This window comes from Hippopotamus amphibius, chromosome 3 (assembly GCF_030028045.1).
Source record: "Hippopotamus amphibius kiboko isolate mHipAmp2 chromosome 3, mHipAmp2.hap2, whole genome shotgun sequence".
Lineage (NCBI taxonomy): Eukaryota > Metazoa > Chordata > Mammalia > Artiodactyla > Hippopotamidae > Hippopotamus > Hippopotamus amphibius.
Window position 1 is genome coordinate 108,332,019 of NC_080188.1, and position 6,745 is coordinate 108,338,763.

Sequence of the window (6,745 nt, forward strand, 5' to 3'; positions counted from 1 at the left end):
GATGGTACCATTTAATGAGATAGGGAACACCTTTTGTATTGTGGAACCTTTAAAATTTATTTTTATGTATACTAAATTGATATCCAATTGTGGATGTCCACATTTGGAGATGTTGCCTACACAAGGTTAAAAATAAGTGCAGAGATAGGTGCTTGAGACACAAAGTTAAAGTGCTTCAGCATTTATTGGTCATTAAAGGAGGAATATCCACCTAAAGACTCTAAGGATTCTTATTGTGGTTTAAGACTATTCAGGACAGTGACCTTCTACTCATAGTTTTATCTTCTCACACTGAGTATGCAAACTAGCTCTTCCTTTTCCATTTCAGTTCCTGCTCGTTAATTTTCAAAAAACAAGCAACTTATACATACTTACAAGAGTGGTTAAGTTCTGGCCTTTAAATGGTAGATTTTCTGGTTAATATCATGTGGATATCTGCTCTCTGTGAGTACCCTGAGGCTTAATAAAGCTTCTGCACCAACTGAAAGATTTTCCACATTTGTCAAATCTGTAGGATCTCTCTTCAGTATGAATGACCTCATGTCGATGAAGATTTGACATAAAAATAATTTTTTTCACACATTCTGTACATTCAAAGAATTCCTACTTGGTATGGATTTCTTGATGCTGAATGAGATCTACATTCCCACCAAAGGATTCCTCATATTCACTGCATTTATGAGTGTTCTGTTTGTCATGAATTTGTTGAAGGCTCATAGGGTTGAATGCTGGCCAAAGGCTTAAGTATTGCATCTTTGTGGCTTTATAAATGGTGTATTTTTTTTAAGAAATTCCCTTCTCACCTTCTACTGTTCTTTCATTTTTCCTTTACAGCTCACCTAAAGTATTGCTTCCTCAGGGAAGCTTTCTCTGTTTTCAGTTTGATTGACATATTCCTGTACTGTGACTCTGAGCTTGTGTGAATATTCTTATAATGGTACTTATTACATGGGTCTCTCTTGTCATATACTCTATCACTGAGGATTGGGAACTATGCCTGATTCTACTTGCTGATCACAATGTCCATGACCCATTGGACACAGATAATCCATATAATTTTTTTCAATTGAGTGGATAAAATGATAAAACATATAACGCATTAAAAATGTATGCCTTGTTTTGTAGGTAAGCTGTTTCTAATATGTGAACCTAACTGCCCTACACATGAGATGGAACCAAGGAACAATGTAACTTACTTTGTCCTCCTGGGCCTCACACAGAATCCAAAGGAACAGAAAGTCCTTTTTGTTATGTTTCTGCTCTTCTACATTTTGACTGTGGTGGGAAACCTGCTCATTGTCATGACTGTAATAGGCAGTAAGAACCTGAAGTCACCAATGTACTTTTTTCTTGCTAGTTTATCATTTATAGATCTAATTTATTCCTCTTCTATTTCCCCCAGATTTATCTCAGACTTGTTCTTTGGGGAAAATACCATAACCTTTGAATCCTGCATGACCCAGCTGTTTACTGAGCACCTTTTAGGTGGCACAGAGATCATCCTTCTGTTGGTGATGGCCTATGACCGCTATGTGGCCATCTGTAAGCCCTTACATTATTTGGTTATCATGAGGCAAAGGGTGTGCATCGTGCTTCTGGTGGTGTCCTGTTTTGGAGGTTTTCTGCACTCAATTATCCAACTAAGCACTATATATTGGCACTCATTCTGTGGCCCTAATGTCATTGATCACTATATGTGTGACATGCATCCTTTATTGAAACTCATCTGTACTGACACCTATTTCACTGGCATTTTAATGGTGGCCAATGGAGGACTGATGTGCATTATTTTGTTTCTGCTCTTACTGATCTCCTATGGAGTCATCTTGCACACTCTAAAGAACCTGAGTCAGGAAGGGAGGCGGAAAGCCCTCCAGACCTGTGGTTCCCACATCACTGTGGTTGTTTGCTTCTTTGTTCCCTGTATTTTCATGTAAGGGAGACCTGCTAAGACCTTCCCCATAGACAAAATGTTGAGTGTGTTTTGTACAATCATAAGCCCCATGCTGAACCTATTTATATATAGTCTAAGAAATTCTGAGTTGACTAATGCTACGAAGCAGCTCTGGAGAAAAAAATGTCATATTAAGTAGTAAAAAAGTGCATTATCCATCATGAAGAAAGTATGTTAGCATTAGGGCCAATCTTCTGGGAATGTAAAAGATTTCATAAACCTGAGGCAAATTTTCCTTTTCTCTAAGGGATTTATGAAGGTTATAGTTAAAAAGTGAACTATATGTTTGTGCTATTATTTACAGTTCCTCTGCTAGAATGCAAACTTTATAATGTCTGGTTTAGTATTGTACCAAGAGAGGTAAAATGCATTTAAAGTATGGAGTCAATAAATAATATGTAATTTATTAGTCAATGAAATGTTTATAGACAAAGTTTTACTAATTTCCTGATTTACTTTAAATTTTTTCTCATTCTTAATTTTTAGTCATTTTTTGTTTTATCTTCATCATTTTTATTGTTTTGTTAAAGTATTTAATATTATATAGACTGTCCTTTTTATTCAATTTTACTAGTGTTACATATGATGTTTTTGTGTAATATTTAGTTTTTTTAAATAAAATATTGAAAGAATACTGGATAATAATACATACAAAAAATAGAAATTGTGCAAAATTTGAATTGTAGAATAAAACTCTTATCCCTCCCAAACAAGAGCCTCTGGTTTTTCTAGATGCAATCACACTAGTTGGTTTCTGAAATTTTTTAAGTAATAATCTTTGCAAAATTAAATATATTTTCCAATATGTGTTTGTAACTATGTCCATGTGTATAAATTTTGCATTTTATTTCTCAACCTCCTGAAGAGTTTTGCATACCAGTCTATATAGACCTAACTCATTCTGTTTCCTCATAAGTGCTTAACTGTGATATAAAGATACAGTAACATTGATGTATCTAGTCCCCTTCATCTTTTCCTTAGACTTTTTCTATGAGGAATAATTTTGCAATGAAATCTTTGAAATTTTCTAAGTGTGAGTTCCTAGAAATAGAATCATGTAGTCAATTGATATATGTATTTGAAATGTTGATGTTTATAGTTGTTGCCAAAATGCCATTCATGACTTAACCAAACTTACTACTCCCCTTAGTTTGAAAAAGGCCATTTTGACACCTCAAAAAAAAAAAAGTGCTTGGTAAACATTTATATTATATGAAATTCTGATGAAAGAAATTGTTCAATTTGTATACTTTAATTATAAATAAATAAATAAAGTTGAATTTGGGCATCTATTTCCATGCTCAGAATGATTTGTATTTCTTTTCATGAATTACCTATTAATGAATTTATGTGTTTTATTTGATCATTGATCTTTATCCATGCTGAATCTTTATGATTTATTTATAATACAAGAAATTATCCCATTTACCTTGCATATGGAATTATTTTTCTACTTTGTGATTTGTTTTTCTTATTTATACTATGCAGAATGTAGTTTTGACCATGAAGAAATATTTTTGTAATTATACAGTTAAGCCTATCACTATTTTATCGCTTTCATGTCTTGCTTAGAAAGAATTTCCTTATTCCAATGTTACCAAAATTTTCTTCCACATTTTTCAACATGTAACTTTTTAAACCTTTGCTCTTTTATATTTTATATTTAAATTTTTAAACTCTCTATACTTCATTTGATGTAAGGAGTTAAGTAGGGATTATATTTTAATTATCATTCTTTATTGCCATTTTATGGAAGCATGATTATTTTTCCCCATGGCTTTGATATTCCAACTCTGCATTGTAAAATATGGCATGCATTTGGATCTAATTCAGGCCTCTATTATCTTTCATTGATCTCCTTTTTCATGTGCTGTTTAACACAGGAGACAGTTATATTTGATTTATAATACACTTTGATACTTGATAAGCCTAGGACTCCATCATTAGTATTCCTTACCAGAACTATGTTTATTCTCACCTTTTCATATTTCAAAACTAAATTTCAATAAGCTAGTCTGGTGAAAACTATAATTAATTAGTATTTTGAATAAGATTTGATTGAGAAAGAATCTGTATCTTTAGAGAATTCAGAATTTTTATTCACAAATTGTTAGGTCTTTCCACCTAGAAAGTCTTCTTTTATGTTCATTAGACTTAATATGTTTCTAGTATGTAACTTTAGATTTTCGAGGGCTTTTTTTATGCCACTGTTATTAACAGAGTCATGTCTTCTATTACATTTCCAAGTATCTGCATTTTCAATGTATGAAATCAGGCTTTTTTTTTTTTTTAGATTTTTTAAATAGTATGCAATCTTCATAGTACATCAGTCATTATTTTTAACATAAGTTCTACAAGTTTTGACAAATACATATCATGTAGTCACCATCACAGTAAATATGCAGGATGTCTCATCATCAAAATATTTTTCCCAGGTGCCCTTGTAATCACCTCCTGCCTTTACCTCCAGGTTCTGCAACACATTGGTCCGTTTTCATTCCTATTAATTTTTCTTCTCCAGAATATCATATAAATTGAATCATGCAGTATGTAGTCTTTTCTTACTAGCTTTATTGGGGTTTAATTGACAAATTAAAGTTTTATATATTCAGATATACAATGTAATGATTTTATATGCACATGCACTGTGAAGTGATTACCACTGTTAAGCACATTAACACATCTATTACCTCATATAATGATCTTTAGCATTGTAAGAACTTTTGAAATCTACCCTCTTAACAAAAATCAAGTGTATAATACTGTTCTATAAACTATAGCCAACATGCTGTATATTAGATCCCAGAAAGTATTCATCTTTTAACCGGACCTTTGCAGACTTTGAGCAATATCTCTCCACTTATCACACACCCCCAGCCCCTGGCAATCCACATTTTACTTTCTGCTGCTATTAGTCTGATTTTTTTAAGATTCTACAGATGAGTGAGATAATACGGTTTTTGTCTTTCTGTACCTGGTTTATCTAACTTAATATTCTTCGGGTATATCCATGTCCAAAAGGCATAAATCCCTTCCTTATTTGTGGCTGAATAATAATCCATTGCTTATAAATGCCCTGTTTCTTTGTCCATTCATCTGTTGACAGAACTTCAGTTGTTTTGGTATCTTGGCTGTTGTGAATAATGCTTCAATTAACATGGGAGTGCAGACATGTCCTTGAGATACTGATATAATTTCCCTTGGGTAAGTACCCAGAAGTAGAAATGTTGGATCATATGGTAGTTTTATTTTTAATTATTTTAGGAACCACCTTACAATTTTCCACAGTGATTGCATCAATTTATTGTATATTCCCACCAATGGTATACAAGGTTCCACCTTTTCTACATCCTCATCAAGACTCCTCTTCTATAAGACATTAATTTCATCCATGAGGGGTCTGCCCTCATGATCTAATCACCTCTCTGAGGTTCCATTTCCTAATACTATCACATTGAACATGAGGATTTCAACATATGAATTTTGGGGAATACAAACATTCAAATCATATCAATGTTGTCCATTTCAATCTTTATATATGGATATCCAGTTTTCCCAACACAAGGTAGAGACTTCCTTCCTCACCGTGTTTTCTTGGCCCCCTTTGAATTTATCAGTTAAATATATATGCACATGCTTTTCTCTGACCTTCTCATTTGGTTCAATTGGTCTATGTTTCTATTTTTATACTGGTACCACACTGTTTTGGTAACTATCCATTTGTAATATACTTAGAAATCAGGAAATGTAATGGTTCAAGCTCTGTGTTTCTTTCTCACAATTGTTTTGACTATTTGCAGTCTTATGTTTTTCTAGATATATTTAAAATTTGTTTTTACTTCTTTGAAAAATAGGGATTGTTTAGAATCTGTAGATGGCTTCAGATAGTGTGAACATTTTAACAATACTTATTTTCCATTTATCAACATGGAGTATCTTTCCATTTACTTGTGTCTTTAATTCCTTTCATCAAGGTAATATAATTGTGATAGTATGAAGCCTTCATCTCTGTGTCTGAATTTATTCCTAAATATTTTATTCTTTCTGATTCTGTTGTGAATGGGATTATTTACTTAAATTGCTTTTTGTGTAGTTCATTGTTAGTATGTACAGATGCAACTGGTTTTTGCGTGATGATTTTGTATCTGGCAACTTTTTTGAACTTGTTTATTAGTTCTAACAATTTTGGGTGCAATTTTTCAAGTCCTGTCCAGTATCTAGTGTTTTAAATCTGACTTCTTGAACTTAGTATCATGCGTTTGAGATTTATGTGTATTATTGTGTTTATTAATAGTTTACTCATTATTTTCTGTGTAGTATTACATTTTATGGATGTACCACAGTTTGTTTAACCATTTCTCCATTAAGAAATATTTTGTTTCCAGCTATTTGAATTTATGAATAATATTGTTATAAATATCCATGTATACTTTTCTGTGAAAGAGCCAAATTTGAATATAATATGAAATAATTATTTTCAAGGCAGTAGATGTCAGAAACGATTGACAGTGATCACTGAGAGATGGGAAACAAACACTTTGGGCTCCAGGATTTTTTCCAGTTTATTGCCTTCCAAAAATTTCCATGCCACAGTTCAGAGAGGGATATCTCAGCAGCTCTCCTTAGCTGAAGAGATGAGGGTTATTATAACCCTCTAAAGTTCTTTTTCTCTCCACAAAAATATTCTCATTGCCTTACCCTGTGGGAACGGGCACATGGCTTGCTAAGAGTGTGGTCCTCAAAATGCTATTCTCTGCTGATTCTGAATAAACCCATTATTGCCAAAGAAAT

The 6,745-nt window shown here is 32.7% G+C and overlaps 1 pseudogene; it reads left to right on the forward strand.

The window, feature by feature from the left end:
* Positions 1–1,169: 1,169 nt before the first annotated feature.
* On the forward strand, positions 1,170–2,093 carry LOC130848584 (olfactory receptor 4A47-like; annotated as a pseudogene).
* Positions 2,094–6,745: the final 4,652 nt, after the last annotated feature.